At 43.0% G+C, this 21,879-nt stretch overlaps 1 pseudogene; it reads right to left on the bottom strand.

Annotated features, from left to right (window-relative positions):
* Window positions 1-33: 33 nt before the first annotated feature.
* On the bottom strand, window positions 34-20,332 carry LOC109777765 (desmethyl-deoxy-podophyllotoxin synthase-like; annotated as a pseudogene).
* Between the last annotated feature and the right edge of the window lie 1,547 nt (window positions 20,333-21,879).

The following is a 21,879-nucleotide window of genomic DNA, read 5'->3' as shown; positions in this document are numbered from 1 at the left end:
TGGTGTAACATAACCTGATTAGTAGTGGTCTGGTCATATCGGCACGCGAACTACGGGAACGACTAAAAGGTCATGTTTTCGTCGTGAGGTGACTGTGACGACCTCTATCATATCCGGGTCCACTGCCGCCATCCCGTGTGGCAACTCCCATTCAAAGTGGTATAAGAGACTAGCAAGCGCAAGTTCCATATTTGCCAGCCCGAACGTCATCCCGGCGCACATCGTCCGGCCAGCCCCAAATGGTATGTACTCAAAGTCTGCCCTCTTGAAGTCAATGGTGTTGAGATCAAACCTCTCTGGCATGAACTCCTCCGCCTTGTCCCAATGCATCGGATCCCTGCCGATGGCCCAAGCACTCACAAGCATTGTAGCCCCCACTGGCACATCGAACCCGAGTACCTGGTGATGGAAAGATGCCCTAGAGGCAATAATAAAATGGTTATTATTATATTTCCTAAATCATGATAAAGGTTTATTATTAATGCTAGAATTGTGTTGACCAGAAACTTAAATACATGTGTGGATACATAAACAAATATCGTGTCCCTAGTGAGCCTCTACTAGACTAGCTCGTTGATCAAAGATGGTTAAGGTTTCCTAACCATCGACATGAGTTGTCATTTGATAACGGGATCACATCATTAGGAGAATGATGTGATGGACAAGACCCAACCGTTAGCATAGCATATAATCGTTCAGTTTATTGCTACTGCTTTCTTAATGTCAAATACATGTTTCTTCGACCATGAGATCATGGAACTCCCGGATACCGGAGGAATACCTTGTGTGCTATCAAACGTCACAACGTAACTAGGTGATCATAAAGATGCTCTACAGGTATCTCCGAAGGTGTCTGTTGAGTTGGCGTGAATCGAGATTGAGATTTGTCACTCCGTATAATGGAGAGGTATCTCTGGGCCCTCTCGGTAATACAACATCACAAGAAGCTTGCAAGCAAAGTGATTGAGGATTTAGTTACAAGATGATGTATTATGGGACGAGTAAAGAGACTTGCCGGTAACGAGATTGAACTAGGTATAGAGATACCGACGATTGAATCTCGAGCAAGTAACATACCGACAGACAAAGGGAATTGCGTATGTTGTCATAAAGGTTCAACCGATAAAAGATCTTCGTGGAATATCTAGGAATCAATATGAGCATCCAGGTCTCGCTATTGGTTATTGACCAGAGAGGTGTCTCGGTCATGACTACATAATTCCCGAACCCGCAGGGTCGCACGCTTAACGTTCGTTGACGCTAGAGTAGTATTGGGATATTTGATGAGTGGTAACCAAATGTTGTTTGGAGTCCCGGATGAGATCCCGGATATCACGAGGAGTCTCGGAATGATCGAGAGGTAAAGATTTATATATGGGAAGTCATATTTTGGGTTCCGGGAAAAGGTGCAGTTTTTTCGGTATTGTACCGCGAAGCTTCCAAAAGGTTCCGAAGGATTTCGGAGGGGTCCGGAAGTCCACAAGTGGGTCCACCACGACCCAAGGGCTAGCATGGGCTGCGGGGAGGCGCCCTGGCCTTATTGGGCTAGGTGTACCAAGTCCTCAAAAGCCCATGTGGCTAGGGAAGGCAAAAAAGGAAGGAGTCCTAGTAGGAATAGGATTGGACTTGGAGTCCAAGTCCTCTCCCCCTTAGCTGCGCCCTAGGGCTTGGAGGGGCTGTTTCCCACGCCCCTCCACCTATATATAGAGGGGAGGGGCGCCCCAAGAGGACACACCAAGCCCTTGGCGCCCCTCTCTCTCGCGTTACTCCGTAGTTCCACCGCCTCGTCCCGGCGACGCTTAGCGAAGTGTTGTGAGTGCTCCACCACCACCATCACCACCACGTCGTCGTGTTGGTTGTGATCTCATCTACTTCTCCTCTCCTGCTTGCTGGATCAAGAAGGATGAGATGTCATCGAGCCGCACGTGTGCTAAACTCGGAGGTGCCTTCCGTTCGGCACTAGATCGGTTGGATCGTGATCGGATCGCGAAGAGTATGACTACATCAACCGCGTTGATAAACGCTTCCTCTTAGCGACCTACAAGGGTATGTAGATGCTCTCCCCCTCTCATAGCTATGCATCTCCATGGTTAGATCATTAATGTGCGTAGAATTTTTTTTGTTTTCCATGCAACGTTCCCCAACAGTTGCATCAGAGCCAGGTCTATGTGTAGATGATATGCACGAGTAGAACACAAAGAGTTGTGGGCGGTGATCATCATACTCCTTACCACCAATGTCTTATTTTGATTCGGCGGTATTGTTGGATGAAGCGGCCCGGACCAACCTTACATGACCACGTTCATGAGACCGGTTCCACCGACAGACATGCAACTAGTTTTGCATAAAGGTGGCTGGCGGGTGTCTATTTCTCCTACTTTAGTTGAATCGAATTTGACTGCGGCCGGTCCTTGTTGAAGGTTAAAACAACAAACTTGATAAATCACCGTTGTGGTTTTGATGCGTAGGTAAGAACTGTTCTTGCTAAATGCCCGTAGCAGCCACGTAAAACTTGCAACAACAAAGTAGAGGACGTCTAACTTGTTTTTGCAGGGCATGTTATGATGTGATATGGTCAAGATATAATGTGATATACGTTATTGTATGAGATGATCATGTTTTGTAAAATTTACTGGCAACCGGCAGGAGCCTTATGGTTGTCTCTTTATTGTATGAAATGCAAACGTCATGCAATTGCTTTACTTTATCACTATGCGTTAGCGATAGTTGTAAAAGCAATTGTTGGCGAGACGACCACGATGCTACGATGGAGACAAGATGTCGAGCCGGTGACGATGGAGATCATGACGATGCTTTGGAGATGGAGATCAAAAGCACAAAATGATGATGGCCATATCATGTCACATATTTTGATTGCATGTAATGTTTATCTGTTATGCATCTTATTTTGCTTAGTACGGCGGTAGCATTATAACATGATCCCTTCACTAAGTTTCGAGGTATAGGTGTTCTCCCTGAGTATGCACCGTTGCGACAGTTCGTCGTGTTGAGACACCACGTGATGATCGGCTGTGATAGACTCTACATTCACATACAACAGGTGCAAGACAGTTTTGCACATGCGGAATACTCGGGTTAAACTTGACGAGCCTGGCATGTACAGACATGGCCTTGGAACACTGGAGACCGAAAGGTCGAACGTGAATCATATAGTAGATATGATCAACATAGAAATGTTCACCATTGATGACTACTCCATCTCACGTGATGATCGGAGATGGTTTAGTTGATTTGGATCATGTATCATTTAGATGACTCGAGGGATGTCTATCTAAGTGGGAGTTCTCAAGTAATTTGATTAATTGAACTTAATTTATCATGAACTTAGTCCTCATAGTATTTGCATATCTATGTTGTAGATCAATAGCTCGCGATATAGCTCCTATATATTTTTGATATGTTCCTAGAGAAAAGTTGAAAGATGATAGTACCAATGATGCGAATTGGGTCCGTGATCTGAGGATTATCCTCATTGCTGCACCGAAGAATTATGTCCTTGATGCACCACTAGGTGAAAAACCTATTGCAGGAGCAGATGCAGATGTTATGAACGTTTGACAAGCTCGGTATGATGACTACTTGATAGTTTAGTGCGCCATGCCTTACGGCTTAGAACCGGGACTTCAAATCATTTTGAACGCCACGGAGCATATGAGATGTTCCAAGAGTTGAAATTGTTATTTCAGACTCATGCCCGTGTCGAGAGGTATGAGACCTCTGACAAGTACTTTGCCTACAAGATGGAGGAGAATAGCTCAGCGAGTGAGCATGTGCTCAGAATGTCTGGGTACTACAATCGCTTGAATCAAGTGGGAGTTGATCTTCCAGATAAGATAGTGATTGACAGAGTTCTCTAGTCACTATGACCAAGTTACTAGAACTTCATGATGAACTATAATATGCAAGGGATGACGAAAACGATTCCCAAGCTCTTCGCGATGCTGAAATCGGCGAAGGTAGAAATCAAGAAAGAACATCAAGTGTTGATGATTAACAAGACCACTAGTTTCAAGAAAAAGGGCAAGGGAAAGAAAGGGAACTTCAAGAAGAATGGCAAGCAAGTTGTCACTCTCGGGAAGAATCCCAAAGCTGGACCCAAGCCTGAAACTGAGTGCTTCTACTGCAAAGGAAATGGTCACTGGAAGCGGAACTGCCCCAAATACTTGGCGGATAAGAAGGATGGAAAAGTGAACAAAGGTATATTTGATATACATGTTATTGATGTGTACTTTACTAGTGTTCATAGTAGACCCTGGGTATCTGATACCGGTTCAGTTGCTAAGATTAGTAACTCGAAACAGAAGTTACAAAATGAACAGAGACTACTTGAGGGCGAAGTGACGATGTGTGTTGGAAGAGATTCCAAGGTTGATAAGATCACCATCGCATACTCCCTCTACCTTCTGGATTAGTGTTGAACTTAAATAAATGTTATTTGGTGTTTGCGTTGAGCATGAATATGATTGAATTATGTTTATTGCAATACGTTTATTCATTTAAATCAGAGAATAATTGTTGTTCTGTTTACATGAATAAAACCTTCTATGGTGATACACCATATGTAAATGGTTTATTGAATCTCGATCATAGTAATACACATATTCATAATATTGATGCCACAAGATGCAAAGTTGATAATGATAGTGCAACATACTTGTGGCACTGCCGTTTAGGTCATATTGGCGTAAAGCGCATGAAGAAACTCCATGCAGATGGACTTTTGGAATCACTTGATTATGAATCATTTGATACTTGCGAACCATGCCTCATGGGAAAGATGACTAAAAATCCGTTCTCTGGAACAATGGAGTGAGCTAATAACTTATTGGAAATAATACATACCGATGTATGCGGTCCGATGAGTGTTGAGGCACGCGGCGGGTATCATTATTTTCTGACCTTCACAGATGATTTGAGTAGATATGGGTATATCTACTTAATGAAACACAAGTCTGAAACATTCGAAAAGTTCAAAGAATTTCAGAGTTAAGTGGAGAATCATCATAACAAGAAAATAATGTTTCTACAATCTGATCGTAGAGGCGAATATTTGAAGTTACGAGTTTGGCCTTCATTTAAAACAATGTGGAATTGTTTCACAACTCATGCCACCTGGAACACCACAGCGTAATGGTGTGTTCGAACGTCGTAATCGCACTTTATTAGATATGGTGTGATCTATGATGTCTCTTACCGATTTACAACTATCGTTTTGGGGTTATGCATTAGAGACAGCCGCATTCACGTTAAATAGGGCACCGTCTAAATCCATTGAGACGACACTGTATGAACTGTGGTTTGGCAATAAACCTATGCTGTCGTTTCTTAAAATTTGGGGTTGCGACACTTATGTCAAAAGGCTTCAGCCTGATAAGCTCGAACCCAAATCGGAGAAGTGCGTCTTCATAGGATACCCTAAGGAAACAATTGGGTACACCTTATACCATAAATCCGAAAGCAAGATATTTGTTTCTAAGAATGGAAACTTTCTAGAGAAGGCGTTTCTCTCGAAAGAAGTGAGTGGGAAGAAAGCATAACTTGATGAGGTAACTATACGTTCTCTCGAATTGGAAGGTAGCTCATCACAGAGAAATCCGTTCCTGTGATGCCTACACCAACTAGAGAGGAAGCAAATGATAATGATCATGAAACTTCAGATCAAGTTGCTACTGAACCTCGTAGGTCAACCAGAGCACGATCCACACCAGAGTGGTACGATAATGTTGTTCTGGAAGTCATGTTATTAGACCAAGGCGAACCTACAAACTATGAAGAAGCTATGATGAGCCCAGATTTCGACAGATGGCTTGAGGCCATGCAATCTGAGATAGGATCCATGCATGACAACAAAGTATGGACTTTGATGGACTTGCCCGATGATCGGCAAGCCATTGAGAATAAATGGATCTTTAAGAAGAAGACTGACGCTGATGGTAATGTCACCATCTACAAAGCTCGACTTGTCGCAAAAGGTTTTCGACAAGTTCAAGGAGTTGACTACGATGAGACTTTCTCACCCATAGCGATGCTTGTGTCCGTCTGAATCATGTTAGAAATTGCCACATTTTATGATTATGAAATCTGGCAAATGGATGTCAAAACTGCATTCCTTAATGGATATCTCAAAGAAGAGTTGTATATGATGCAACCAGAAGGTTTTGTTGATCCTAAAGGTGCTAACAAAGTGTGCAAGCTCCAGTGATCCATCTATGGACTGGTGCAAGCATCTCGGAGTTGGAATATACTCTTTGATGAGGTGATCAAAGCATATGGTTTTATATAGACTTACGGTGAAGCATGTATTTACAAGAAAGTGAGTGGGAGCTCTGTAGCATTTCTGATATTATATGTGGATGACATATTGCTGAATGGAAATGACATAGAATTTCTGGATAGCATAAAAGGATACTTGAATAAGAATTTTTCAATGGAAGACCTTGGTGAAGCTGCTTACATATTGGGCATCAAGATATATAGAGATAGAAGACGCTTGATAGGATTTTCAATGAGTACATACCTTGACAAGATTTTGAAGGAGTTCAAAATGGATCAGTCAAAGAAGGAGTTCTAGCCGGTATTGTAAGGTGTGAAGTTGAGTAAGACTCAAAGCCCGACCACGGCAGAAGATAGAGAAATAATGTAAGTCATTCCCTATGCCTCAGCCATATGTTCTATACTGTATGTCATGTTGTGTACCAAACCTGTTGTGTACCTTGCCTTGAATTTGGCAAGGGGGTACAGTAGTGATGCAGGAGTAGATCACTAGACAGCGGTCAAGATTATCCTTGGAGGACTAAGGAAATGTTTCTTGGTTATGGAAGTGATAAAGGGTTCATCGTAAAGGGTTACATCGATGTAAGCTTTAACACTAATCTAGATGACTCTAAGTCTCAATCTGGATACGTATTGTAAGTGGGAGCAATTACCTAGAGGAGCTCCATGTAGAGCATTATAGACATATAAATTTGCAAAATACATACAGATCTGAATGTGGCAGACCCATTGGCTAAACCTCTCTCACAAGCAAAACATGATCACACCTTAGTGCTCTTTTGAGTGTTAATCACATGGCGATGTGAACTAGATTATTGACTCTAGTAAACTCTTCGGATGTTAGTCACATGGCCATGTGAACTACGGGTGTTAATCACATGACGATGTGAACTAGATTATTGACTCTAGTGCAAGTGGGAGACTGATGGAAATATGCCCTAGGGGCAATAATAAAATGGTTATTATTATATTTCCTAAATCATGATAAAGGTTTTATTATTCGTGCTAGAATTGTATTGACCGGAAACTTAAATACATGTGTGGATACATAAACAAATACCGTGTCCCTAGTGAGCCTCTACTAGACTAGCTCGTTGACCAAAGATGGTTAAGGTTTCCTAACCATAGACCTGAGTTGTCATTTGATAACAGGATCACATCATTAGGAGAATGATGTGATGGACAAGACCCAACCGTTAGCCTAGCATATGATCGTTCAGTTTATTGCTACTACTTTCTTAATGTCAAATACATGTTTCTTCGACCATGAGATCATGCAACTCCCGGATACCGGAGGAATACCTTGTGTGCTATCAAACGTCACAACGTAACTAGGTGATCAAAAAGATGCTCTACAGGTATCTTCGAAGGTGTCTGTTGAGTTGGCGTGAATCGAGATTGGGATTTGTCACTCCGTGTAATGGAGAGGTATTTCTGGGCCCTCTCGGTAATACAACATCACAAGAAGCTTGCAAGCAAAGTGACTAGGGAGTTAGTTACAAGATGATGTATTATTGAACGAGTAAAGAGACTTGCCAGTACCGAGATTGAACTAGGTATAGAGATACTGACGATCGAATCTTGGGCAAGTAACATACCGACAGATAAAGGGAATTACGTATGTTGTCATAAAGGTTCAACCGATAAAAGATCTTCATGGAATATATAGGAATCAATATGGGCATCCAGGTCCCGCTATTGGTTATTGACTGGAGAGGTGTCTCGGTCATAACTACATAATTCCCGAACCCACAGGGTCGCACGCTTAACGTTCATTGACGCTAGAGTAGTATTGGGATATTTGATGAGTGGTAACCAAATGTTGTCCAGAGTCTCGGAATGGTCGAGAGGTAATGATTTCTATATGGGAAGTCATATTTTGGGTTCCGAAAAAAGGTGCAATTTTTTCGGTATTGTACCGGGAAGCTTCCAGAAGGTTCCGGAGGATTTCGGAGGGGTCCGGAAGTCCGCAGGTGGGTCCGCCACGACTCAAGGGCTAGCATGGGCAGAGGGGAGGCGCCCTGGCCTTATTGGGCTAGGTGCACCAAGTCCTCAAAAGCCCATGTGGCTAGGGAAGGCAAAAAAGGAAGGAGTCCTAGTAGGAATAGGATTGGACTTGGAGTCCAAGTCCTCTCCCCCTTAGCTGCGCCCTAGGGCTTGGAGGGGCTGTTTCCCATGCCCCTCCACCTATATATAGACGGGAGGGGGCACCGTGATGTTAGCCAGAACTACGTCGGTATTTCCCCAAAGAGGAAGGGATGATGCAGCACAACGACGGTAGGTATTTCCCTCAGTGAAGAGACCAAGGTTATCGAACGAGTAGGAGAACCAAGCAACACTACGTAAACATCACCTGCACACAGATAACAAATACTCGCAACCCAACGTATTAAAGGGGTTGTCAATCCCTTTCGGGTAACGGTGCCAGAAATTGGAAAACGAACATGAGAGAGTTGTAAATATTGATAGATCGAACGCCGAATAAAATAAAGTGCAGCAAGGTATTTTTGTATTTTTGGTCTACCAGATCTGAAAATAAAAGCAAAGGAAAATAGATCGCAAACACTACTGGAATCAGCTAATTTGCCATCTACCAGCTCTTTGCCGTCTGCTAGCTGACGGCAAAGAAGCTCTTTGCCATCAGCTACCCAAAAGCGGACGGCAAAGAAACGGCAGACGGCAAAGAAGCTCTTTGCCATCTGCGAGCTCTTTGTCGTCTGCTAGCAGACGGCAAAGAATCTTTGCCGTCCGCTGGCAGACGGCAAAGAGTGAGGTGGCCCCCACCCCCCGCCCGTTGGGAAAAACATAACGGCCCACCTCTTTGCCATCTGCTAGCAGACGGCAAAGAGGCAAAAAGGCGGACGGCAAAGAGAGGCAGACGGCAAAGAGGGCACTACCTAACGGCCCGTACCCCCCCCCCCCCCCCGCCCGTTACTCACTTTCTCCTCGCCGTTCTCTCCTCCCACCCCGCCGCCGCCCGCCGCGCGCCGCCGCCCCCACCAGTCGCCGCCGCCCCACCGCCCGTCGCCCCCGCCGCCCGTCGCCCGCCGTCGCCCCACCACCCGTCGCCCCCGCCGCCCCGTCGCCCCACCGCCCCGGCCCCCCGCCGCCCCGGCCCCCCTCGCGCCCCGGCCCCCCGCCGCCCCGCGCCCCACCGCCCCGGGCCCGGCCCCCCGCCGCCCCAGGCCGCCTCCTCCACCGCCCCGCCCCCCTCCTCCACCGGCCTCCTCCACCGGCCCTGCCCTAGGTGAGCCCCCCTTTTTCTGTTTTTTTCTGTTTTTTTCCTTTTTAGTTTTAGTTTTAGTTTAGATTTAGTTTTAGTTGTAGTTTTAGGTTTAGTTTTAGTTTAGTTTTAGTTTTAGGTTTAGTTTAGTTTGAGGAAAGAAGAAGAAGAAGAGAAAAAGAGGAGAGGAAGAAGAAGAAGAGGAGGAGGAGAAGAAAAAAGAAGAAGAGGAAGAAGAAGAAGAAAAAAGAGGAGAGGAGGAGAAGAAGAAGAGGAAAAAGGAAAGGAAGAAGAAGAAGAGGAGGAGGAGGAGAAAAAAGAAGAAGAGGAAGAAGAAGAAGAAAAAAGAGGAGAGGAGGAGAAGAAGAAGAGGAAAAAGGAAAGGAAGAAGAAGAAGAGGAGGAGGAGAAGAAAAAAGAAGAAGAGGAAGAAGAAGAAGAAAAAAGAGGAGAGGAGGAGGAGAAGAAGAGGAAAAAGGAAAGGAAGAAGAAGAAGAGGAGGAGAAGAAAAAAGAAGAAGAGGAAGAAAAGGAAGAATAAAAGAGTTTCCAGCTGTGCTTCCTGGGAGCTGACCCATTTGGTCAATTTGCCTACAGTGGCAGACGGCAAAGAGTAAAAGAGTTTGCCGTCAGCGGCGGACGGCAAAGGCCTGCCATGTAGTGACGTGTAGATGACATCATATGGCAGACGGCAAAGGCACTAGAAAGTTTGCCGTCCGCGGCGGACGGCAAAGGCCTGCCGTTAGCCACTTAACGGACTGAGAGCACAATTATTGCCGTCCGCCCTCTTTGCCTTCAGCCGCCAGGAAGCAGACGGCAAAGCAGCTGTTTACCGTAGCCTACTTTGCCGGAGCCTTTTGCCGTCCGCCGTTCGTGCCTTTGCCGTCCGCCGTGGCAGACGGCAAAATAGCTGTTTCCTGTAGTGAAAGGCAAATATAATAAAGAAGAGACCCGGGGGCCGTAGATTTCACTAGTGGCTTCTCTCGGGAAAAATAGCAAACGGTGGGTAAACGAATTACTGTTGGGCAATTGATAGAACTTCATATAATCATGATGATATCCAGGCAATGATCATTATATAGGCATCACGTCCAAGATTAGTAGACCGACTCCTGCCTGCATCTACTACTATTACTCCATGTCGACCGCTTTCCAGCATGCATCTAGTGTATTAAGTTCATGGAGAAATGGAGTAATGCATCTAGTGTGTTGGTTCCCCTTCTGTCATTGGGATCAAGCACCGTAAGATCGAACCCAGCACAAAGCACCTCTTCCCATTGCAAGATAAATAGATCAAGTTCGCCAAACAAAACCCAAATATCGGAGAAGAAATACGAGGCTATAAGCAATCATGCATATCAAAGAAGACTCAAATAACTTTCATGGATAAAAAGATAGATCTGATCATAAACTCAAAGTTCATCGGATCCCAACAAACACATCGCAGAAAGAATTACATCATATGGATCTCCAAGAGACCATTGTATTGAGAATCAAATGAGAGAGAGAGGAATCCATCTAGCTACTAACTACGGACCCGTAGGTCTACAAAGAACTACTCACGCATCATCGGAGAGGCACCAATGGATATGATGCACCCCTCCGTGATGGTGTCTACATTGGATCTGGTGGTTCTAGACTCTGCGGCGGTTGGAATTGATTTTCGTCGACTCCCCTAGGATTTCTGGAATATTGGGGTATATATAGATCAAAGAGGCGGTCCGGGGGCACCCGAGGTGGGCACAACCCACCAAGGCGCGCCTGGGCCTCCAGGCGTGCCCTGGTGGGTTGTGCTCCCCTCAGAGCACCCCCAAGCGCTTCTCCGGCCCACAAGATGTCTTCTGGCCCAAAAAAATCCACAAAAAGACTCGCTGCGTTTGCGCTCCGTTTGATATTGATTTCCTGCAATGTAAAAAACATGCAGAAAACAGCAACTGGCACTTGGCACTATGTCAATAGGTTAGTACCAAAAAATGATATAAAATGAGTATAAATGATTGTAAAACATCCAAGAATGATAATATCACAGCATCGAACAATCAAAAATTATAGATACGTTGGAGACGTATTAGCATCCCCAGGCTTAATTCCTATTTGTCCTCGAGTAGGTAAATGATAAAAACAGAATTTTTGATGTGGAATGCTGCCTAACATGTCATCTCATATTCTTTTCTTTATAGCATGGACATTTAGACTTCTATATGATTCAAAGCAATAGTCTAGTTTTGACATGAGACTTAAATACTCAAGCATATCAACAAGCAACCATGTCTTTCAATATCAACGCTAAAATAAGTTATCCCTAGCCCATCATGCTCAATCATTGATCCATTCATGAAACACAGTCGCATATTAGCTACACCCAATGCTCAAGTACGATCATAGTGCCCCTAGTTGGTGCTTTATAAGAGAAGATGGAGACTCACATTAAAAATAAAAATTGTATAAAGTAAAAGAAAGGCCCTTCGTGGAGCGAAGTAGGGATTTGTAGAGGTGCCAGAGCTCAAAGCTAAAAACTTAGAGATAAAAATATTTTGAGAGGCATAGTTTTCCCACCAACGAAAATGACTTAGATCTCCCGAACACTTTCCATGCTAGATATATCATAGGCGGTTCCCAAACAGAAAATAAAGTTTATTCCTTTTTCAACCATACTTTCACTTTCCATGGCTAGCTGTATCCCCGGTTGCCCTCCATACCAACACTTTCCAAGGAATTTATTAATTGACAACATAAAGTAAATTCATTTTTTTCATTTCGGGACTGGGCATCCCTAATACCTTTGCCTTACTCTCGTGCAATGACAAGTGAATAAACACTCATCGTGATAATAACAAATCTAGCATGGAAAATATTGGCTACCCCTCACCGCCTCGTGTGCGGTACGAGCACACAAAAGAGCAATTTATTTTGAAAATTAGAGATGGCACATACAAATTTGCTTAGAATGGCAAAAGAATACCGCATATAGGTGGATATAGTGGACTCATGTGGCAAAACTAGTTTAAAGGATTTTGGATGCAAAAGTAGTGATCATACTTAGTGCAAAATGAAGGCTAGCAAAAGATTGAGAAGCGACCAACCAAGAAACGAATAATCTCATAAGCGAGCATTGAGCATAATTAACACCGAATAATGCACCACAAGTAGGATGTAATTTCATTGCATGACTATTGACTTTCGTGCTTGCATAGGGAATCACAAACCTTAACACCAATATTCTTAATAAAGCATAATTACTCATCAACATGACTCACATATCACATCATCATATCTCAAAACTATTACAAGGAATCAAGTTTATTTTGTCCAATGATCTTCATGAAAGTTTTTATTATATCCTTCTTGGATACACTCTGGGACTAATTTTAATGTGTTGCTTTTGATAAGCTCAAACAAATATAAGTGAAGATCATGAGCATAAAATTTCTTTCTCTCAAAATAATTTAAGTGAAGCAACTGGGAATTTCTTAAAAAAATACTAACTCTCAATAAATCTAAGTGAAGCATGAGAGAATTTCTTCAAAAATAACAAAGCACACCGTGCTCAAAAAGATATAAGTGAAGCACTAGAGCAATTCCATAGCTCATAAAAATTTAAGTGAAGCATAGAGAGCAATTCTAACAAGTCATGGCATAATTTTGGCTCTCTCAAATAGGTGTGTCCAGCAAGGATTCAAGACTTAAAACACAAACCAAAACAAGCAAAGACTCATATCATAAAATACGCTCTGAGCAAAACTCATAATATGTGACGAATTAAAAAATAGCTCCGAGTAAAATACCGATGGTCGTTAGAAGAAAGAGGGGATGCCACCCGGGCATCCCCAAGCTTAGTTGCTTGCTTCTCTTTGGATAATAGCTTGGGATGCCATGGGCATCCCCAAGCTTAGGCTCTTCTTACTCCTTATTCCTTCATCCATCGTAATATCACCCAAAACTTGAAAACTTCAATCACAAAAAAACTCAACAAAACCTTCGTGAGACCCGTTAGTATAAAAAAATCACTATTATAAGTATTGTTGCAAACCAATTCATATTTTATTTTTGCATTATATCTACTGTATTCCAACTTTTCTATGGCAAAAATTCATCAAAGAAAACTATAGAATCATCAAAACAAGCACACAACTCAAAGAAAACAGAATCTATCAAAAACATAATAGTCTGTAGCAATCTGGATATTTCGAATACTTCTGTAACTCCAAACATTCTGAGAAATTTGGACTACCTGAGCAATTTTTATATTAATCTTCTGCAAAAAGAATCATATCAAAAGCACGTTTCTATGATTTATGAAAATTATTTTCGTGACTGCAAAAGTTTCTGTTTTTCAGCAAGATCAAACAACTATCACCCAAGAAGATCCTAAAGGCTTTGCTTGGCACAAACACTAGTTAAAACACAAAAAACACAATCATAACAGTAGCATAATTTTGCAAACACTCAAGAACAAAAAGCAAAAAACAAAAATAAATTTTATTCATTGGGTTGCCTCCCAACAAGCGTTGTTGTTTTACGCCCTTAGCTAGGCATAAAGCAAGGATCTAAGTTTTGTCATCTTTGTTTCTAGATCCATAAGATGCCCTCATGATTGATTCATATGGTGGCCTAATTCTTGTTCTAGGGAAGTGTTCCATTCCCTTCCTTAGTGGAAATTGAAATTTAATATTGCCTTCTTTCATATCAATCACGGCACCGATAGTGCGTAAAAACGGTCTACCAAGAATAATTGGACAAGACGGATTGCAATCAATATCAAGAACAATAAAATCTATGGGCACATAATTCCTATTTGCAATAATAAGAATATCATTAATTCTTACCATAGGCTTTTTAATAGTAGAATCCGCCAAGTGCAAATTTAAAGAACATTCTTCAATATCGGTGAGACCAAGCACATCACATAAAGATTTCGGAATTGTAGAAACACTAGCACCCAAGTCACATAAAACAAAACACTCATAATTTTTAATCTTGACTTTGATAGTAGGTTCCACTCATCATGTAATTTTCTAGGAATTGAAACTTGTAATTCCAACTTTTCTTCCAAAGCTTTCATCAAAGCATCAACAATATGTTTAGTAAAAGCTATATTTTGTTCATAAGCATGGGGTGAATTCATCATGGATTGCAACAAATAAATACAATCAATCAAAGAGCAACTATCATAATTAAAGTCTTTGTAATCCAAAAGAGTGGGCACATCACCAGTTAAAGTCTTGACCTCTTCAAACCCACTTTTATCAATTTTATCAACAAGAGTTTCACCCTCCGAATTATCGGGATGCCTTCTAGCTAAAGTTAAATCTTCTCCAGTCCCTTTTTCATCAATCTTAATTTTACTAAACAAGGAATCAATAGAAGAAACACCAATCATTTTAAGATCTTCATCACTTTTATGAAAATACTCACTAGAAAACGCTTTTTCTAAGAATTCTCTTCTAGCTCTAAGCATAGCGGTTCTTTTCTTACTTTCATCCATAGAAACATAAAGAGCTTTAATTGATTCCTCAACCTTAGGCACACAAATTTTCAACTTGAGATTTTCTACATCATGAGAAATTCTATCAACACTTCTAGACAAATCATCAATCTTATTCAACTTTTCTTCTATGGTAGTGTTGAAAACTTTTTGCGCGTTGATAAATTCTTTAATATTATTCTCAAGATCAGAGGTGTTCCTATTATTATAATAAGAAGGATTTCCACAGGAATTACCATAAGTATTAGAGGAATTACTAGGGAAAGGCCTAGGATTAAAATTTCCTCTATAAGCATTGTTATTGAAATTATTTCGCGAGATAAAATTCACATCTATGGCATCACTATTCTGCTCAATCAAAGTAGACAAAGGCACATCATTAAAATCAATAGGAGCACTTTTACTAGCAACCAATTTCATAAGAGCATCAACTTTTTCACTCAAAGAAGAAATTTCTTCAACTGAATTAACTTTTTCACTAGTAGGAGCTCTTTCGGTATGCCATTGTGAATAATTTGCCATGATATTATCAAGCAATTTGGTGGCTTCACCCAAAGTAATTTCCATAAAAGTACCACCCGCGGAGGAATCTAAAAGATTACGAGACACAAAATTCAACCCCGCATAAAAATTTTGTATGATCATCCAAAGATTTAACCAATGAGTTGGGCAATTCCTTAGCATCATTTTCATCCTTTCCCAAGATTGTGAAACATGCTCATGTTCAAGTTGCTTCAAATTCATGATCTGGGTTCTAAGGTAAATAATTTTTGCGGGCGGAAAATACTTAGTGATAAAAGCATCTTTGCACTTATTCCAAGAATTGATACTGTGGCGAGGCAACGAAGAAAACCAAATTTTTGCATGATCTCGCAAAGAAAATGGAAATAATTTCAACTTCACAACATTGTTGTCCACATCTTTTTTTTTTATATCGCATAATTCCACGAATGTGTTAAGATGGGACGCAGCATCCTCATTAGGAGTACCGGAAAATTGATCTTTCATAACAAGATTCAGCAAAGCAGTATTAATATCACAAGACTCCGCACTAGTGGCGGGAGGAGCAATCGGAGTGCCAATAAAATCATTGTTGTTGGTATTTGAGAAATCACACAACTTGGTGTTCTCTTGAGTCATCGTGACTATGCAACAAGATTGCACTCAAAAACAGATCCGGCAAGAAAACGGCGAACGAGAAAGAGGACGAATAAAACGGCATTTTTTTTGTGAAGTGGGGGAGAGGAAAACGAGAGACAAATGACAAATGATGTAAACTGCGAGGAAATTAGATTTGTGATTAGAAATCTGGTAGATGTTGATGATGTCTCCCCGGCAACGGCACCAGAAATTCCTGTTGATGTCTGCTAGAACAACGTCGGTATTTTCCCAAAGAGGAAGGGATGATGCGGCACATCGACGGTAGGTATTTCCCTCAATGATGAGACCAAGGTTATCGAACCAGTAGGAGAACCAAGCAACACTACGTAAACAGCACCTGCACACAGATAACAAATACTCGCAACCCGGCGTATTAAAGGGGTTGTCAATCCCTTTCGGGTAATGGTGCCAGAAATTGGCAAACGGACGTGAGAGAGTTGTAAATATTGATAGATCGAACGCCGAATAAAATAAAGTGCATCAACGTATTTTTGTATTTTGGGTTTAATATATCTGAAAATAAAAGCAAAGGAAAATAGATCACAAAGGCAAATATAATAAAGACGAGACCCGGGGGCCGTAGATTTCACTAGTGGCTTCTCTCGAGAAAAAATAGCAAACGGTGGGTAAATGAATTACTGTTGGGCAATTGATAGAACTTCAAATAATCATGACGATATCCAGGCAATGATCATTATATAGGCATCACGTCCAAGATTAGTAGACCGACTCCTACCTGCATCTACCACTATTACTCCACACATCGACCGCTATCCAGCATGCATCTAGTGTATTAAGTTCATGGAGAAACGGAGTAATACAATAAGAACGATGACAAGATGTAGACAAGATCTATTTATGTAGAAATAGACCCCATCTTGTTATCCTTAATGGCAACGATACATACGTGTCGGTACCCCTTCTGTCACTGGGATCAAGCACCGTAAGATCGAACCCATCACAAAGCACATCTTCCCATTGCAAGATAAATAGATCAAGTTGGGCAAACAAAACCCAAATATCGGAGAAGAAATACGAGGCTATAAGAAATCATGCATATAAGAGATCAAAGAAGACTCAAATAACTTTCATGGTTAAAAAGATAGATCTGATCATAAACTCAAAGTTCATCGGATCCCAACAAACACACCGCAAAAAGAGTTACATCATATGGATCTCCAAGAGACCATTGTATTGAGAATCAAACAAGAGATAGGAATCCATCTAGCTACTAACTACGGACCTGTAGGTCTACAAAGAACTACTCACGCATCATCGGAGAGGCACCAATGGATATGATGCATCCCTCCGTGATGGTGTCTAGATTGGATCTGGTGGTTCTGGACTCTGCGGCGGCTGGAATTGATTTTCGTCGACTCCCCGAGGATTTCTGGAATATTGGGGTATTTATAGAGCAAAGAGGTGGTCCAGGGGGCACCCGAGGTGGGCACAACCCACCAGGGCACGCCTGGGCCTCCAGGCGCACCCTGGTGGGTTGTGCTCCCCTCGGAGCACCCCCCGGGCGCTTCTCCGGCCCACTGAATGTCTTCTGGTCCAAAAAAATCCTCAAAAAGTTTCGTTGTGTTTGGACTCCGTTTCATATTGATTCTCTGCGATGTAAAAAACATGCAGAAAATAGCAACTGGCACTTGGCACTATGTCAATAGGTTAGTACCAAAAAATGATATAAAATGACTATAAATGATTATAAAACATCCAAGAATGATAATATAACAGCATGGAACAATCAAAAATTATAGATACGTTGGAGACGTATCACGCCCCAAGAGGACACACCAAGCCCTTGGCGCCCCTCTCTCTCCCGTTACTCCGTAGTTCCACCATCTCATCCCGGCGACGCTTAGCGAAGCGCTGTCAGTGCTCCATCACCACCATCACCACCACACCGTCGTGTTGGTTGTGATCCTATCTACTTCTCCTCTCCCGTTTGCTGGATCAAGAAGGATGAGACGTTATCGAGAGCCGCACGTGTGCTAAACTCGGAGGTGCCGTCCGTTCGGCACTAGATCGGTTGGATCGTGATCGGTTCGCGAAGAGTACGACTACATCAACCGCGTTGATAAACGCTTTCGCTTAGCGATCTACAAGGGTGTGTAGATGCTCTCCCCCTCTCATAGCTATGCATCTCCATGGATAGATCATTGCGTGTGTGTAGAATTTTTTTGTTTTCCATGCAACGTTCCCCAACACCTGGCATGGCGAGCAGCACTCCCATGGTAGCAGCAGTGGCAACAACGGGTGCAACCGAAGAGTTTCTTTGATAACCGTGTAGAAGTAGAGCAGATTCTTTAAGCTCTCCTCTGTTGCTCCGCCTTGCTCCTTGAACACTTGACGGACTTCCCCCTGCACCTTTTGCATCACCCTTGGGTTCTTCAAGAGCTCGGACATAGCCCATTGCAGCACCGTTGCTGATGTTTCACTACCAGCAACGAATAGATCATGCAAGCAATGCCATGAACCTCTTCGGTGCGCGACATATACTCCATGTGTATTGAAGTGGTAGTGTTGTGTAGTCGGTCGTAACTAACTTACCGCCATCACCGCTTTGATGATATGTGTGGTGAGTAGGGCTGCAAGAAAAGCTCGAGGCTCGTGAGCCGCTCGAGATCGATTCGTATTTTGACTCGACTCGAGATCGACTCGAAAAGAAATGAGCTGAGGATGAACATTTTATGTAGCTCGATAGTAAAATGAGTTAATCTTGAGCCAACACTGGCTCGCTCGATTTTAGCTCGATAGCTCGATGTCATATAACTATATTAAATAATCTTGATGTATATTTAAAGAAAATAGGATGATTTATTGCCATATATGTTGTGTGCAATTTTTCACAATTTTACATAGAGGAAACATGGAGGCCTAATTAAACAGGAGAAATTTAGCCTCAATTTGGTGCGTGATTAGTCATGTGTCAAATATCCATTTATTCTCAGCCAAAGTTTAAGAGTAGACGCACCTCCATTTTTCTATCTTTCTAGTTCATTGATCCCTACTTATCAAGTGCTAGCCGTTAGTTGAGAGAGAATAAGTCAAATTCTATAGTGGTTTTCTATGTTGTGTTGTTGGCTATAATGTTTAAAAAACTGCCTTAGATTTACTCATAAAATCATCTTATTATTTAGCTCGAAACTAGCTCGAGATCGGCTCGAGATCGATACAAGCTGAGCGCGAGCCACTTTCTATGGCTTGACCTTGAACTTTACTCAGTTTGAGCTCGCTCGAATTTTAGTACAATCTGAGCTGAGCCTAGTCCAACTCGCTCGAACTCGACTCGTTTGCAGCCCTAGTGGTGAGAGGGAACTCCAAGGAGTCATCTTCTTTCTGGATTCTCAAGAGCACATCAACCAAGTCCTCCTCCTTGTCGGTTGTGGCTCCTAATGGCGCTTGGTGCTCTTGGATGATGGTTTCCATGAAACCCATCATTGCTTGGTTGTGTTGCTTCACCAGTTGTGGCTTCCGGCTGACGAGCATGGCTAACCTTGATGACGGATAGAGGTCCGGCAAGCCGGGCCTCGAGAATAGCTCGATACCTTCTCCCATTAGCCGAAGGAATGTCTCCCGGTCCTTGAACCGGCTCCCTATGATGGTGTGCACCGTCGAGTCATTGACATACGATGACAATAGAGTGCTAAGGTTCACTGCAGCCCCCGGTGTTGCCGTTGTGGTCGACACTGCCTGGAGGAGGTGCTGGACCTCCTGCTCGCCGATGCCTCTCGAGGACTGCACGCGTCGGGTGCTGAGTAGCTCCACGGTGCAAATCTTGCGGAGCTGCCTCCAGGCGCTGCCGTAGGGCGCGAAGATGAGCCCCTCTGAGCCGTCAACAAGGGTTAGCCGCTTGATCCTGCTGATGGGGCGCGTCGCAAAGGACACGTCATGTGTCCTCATGGGCCGCCTCTGCCGACGAGGCGACCACCACGGGCAAGTCACGGAGGCGGAGCAGCATCAGCGGGCCATGTCGTCGGGCAAGGTCGCGCAGCCTGTGGTGCGGAAGCTTGCCCATCATGTGGTGCAAGTGGCCGATGATCGGGAGCGCCCATGGCCCGGGCGGAGGCCTGGGCCCGGCTTCACGGCGCGCCGAAAGGATGAAGTAGGCCAACGGGATGATGACTAGTACAAGTGCAAGCAAGAGATTATGGTGGCTTGCGTCCATTTTTTGGGTGGGAGAGTGTCCAACTGGAAATGCACCATCACAGGTTCATAAGAAGAGATGGATTGGGTACTTTTGCCGGTGCCGGCCATTATATGGTACTAGTATGAAATTATTTCCCAAGTGCCGGCCATTGGCCATCATATAGTACGTTTGCAGCTGCCAGCATTATTGAGCAGTAGTAATTAATTTAGTGCCTACTTGGATCTGCTCACTGATAAACAGCAATCTTTTCTCTAATTTGACCTGAGTTCTTGCCCTGAAAGTTGTTGAGATGGTTGCCTCAAGTTTACATCATTGCAATGTTTTACTTCTCATAAAAAAACCAACATGTGGAGTAAAAGCCAAAGAAGTGGCTGCTGAGATGTTAGTTGGTCAACTCCCACACCTGTCCTTTTGTCCTATCGTTAGAGGAATCTGAAAGAAATATCTGATAAGCATCGTGCTCGACGACTTTTGTTTCTTCATTTCAAACAAGCACAGCATCCCAGTCACAGGTCAATGTCCTATATTTTTTTTCTTCATACAGGAATTATTATAACAAGTAATTAAGAGTAGTATTATTGAGATTTACAAAAAAAATCTATGAGCCCCTCAATTTGTTTTACTGTGAGCACATTAATATTACTCTTGTTGTAAATACATATGTTGTTTTCCCTCTCAATGATGAATATAATCCCGGAATGCAACTAAAGTATATATATTATTATACGTGGTATGTTCTTTTTTTAAGAATATGCACGAGAGCATGCGTATCATCTATTATAGATAGAAAAAAGGCTAGAAAACCATTACAAGCTCCACGCAAAGATTACAAACATAGTGAGGACACGCCGACCTGCACAACGTTGGAATGAGGTATTGCTCAACTTGTTGCCCACTCAACGCCCCCAAGAAAGGATGCACAAAGATCGCATCTAATTAGGCCGGCAGCTACCAGGCGGACCGCTCCTTCTTGATGTTGAAGATGATCATCATGGCCGATGGAGTTGCACCATCAAACAGCACTGCATTGCAGTGTTTCCAGATCTCCCAATGAACCAGAATAATGACGGATCTCATATTGCGCCACTCTATCCTAGCAACTTTGGAAGTACACCAATCGATCAAGTTGTCGTCGGGCGTACATGTCCAGTCCGGCTTGCCCCAAGTGGACAGGGTAGCATACCAAACCTACGCCATGACACAAGTGATGAGTAAGTGGTTCATGGTCTCTTGTTGTTGATCACACAATGGGCACATAGGTTGGTGTGGTAGTCCATGGCGTGCAAGTCTATCGGATGTCCAACAACGATTCCACATCGCTAGCCAGGTGAAGAAGCGGCAGTTTAGCATGGCACGTGACTTCCAAGTGAACTCCGCAGCAGGCGCCACTTCTCTCCTTACAAATTTTGCATTGTATGCAGACCGCGGCGAGTATTCGCCATCCGGCTCCCATGCCCACTTGAGGATGCCTCGTACACCCGCATTGTAATGTTTGTATATTCAACCTGGTATGATTGAGTACAAGCATATTGTAAATGGCCAGAGCTAGCTTATGAGTTTGTGAG

Source organism: Aegilops tauschii, chromosome 2 (genome assembly GCF_002575655.3).
Source record: "Aegilops tauschii subsp. strangulata cultivar AL8/78 chromosome 2, Aet v6.0, whole genome shotgun sequence".
NCBI lineage: Eukaryota > Viridiplantae > Streptophyta > Magnoliopsida > Poales > Poaceae > Aegilops > Aegilops tauschii.
Note: the sequence above shows the minus strand (reverse complement) of the source record. Positions and strands in the feature narration are given on the sequence as shown.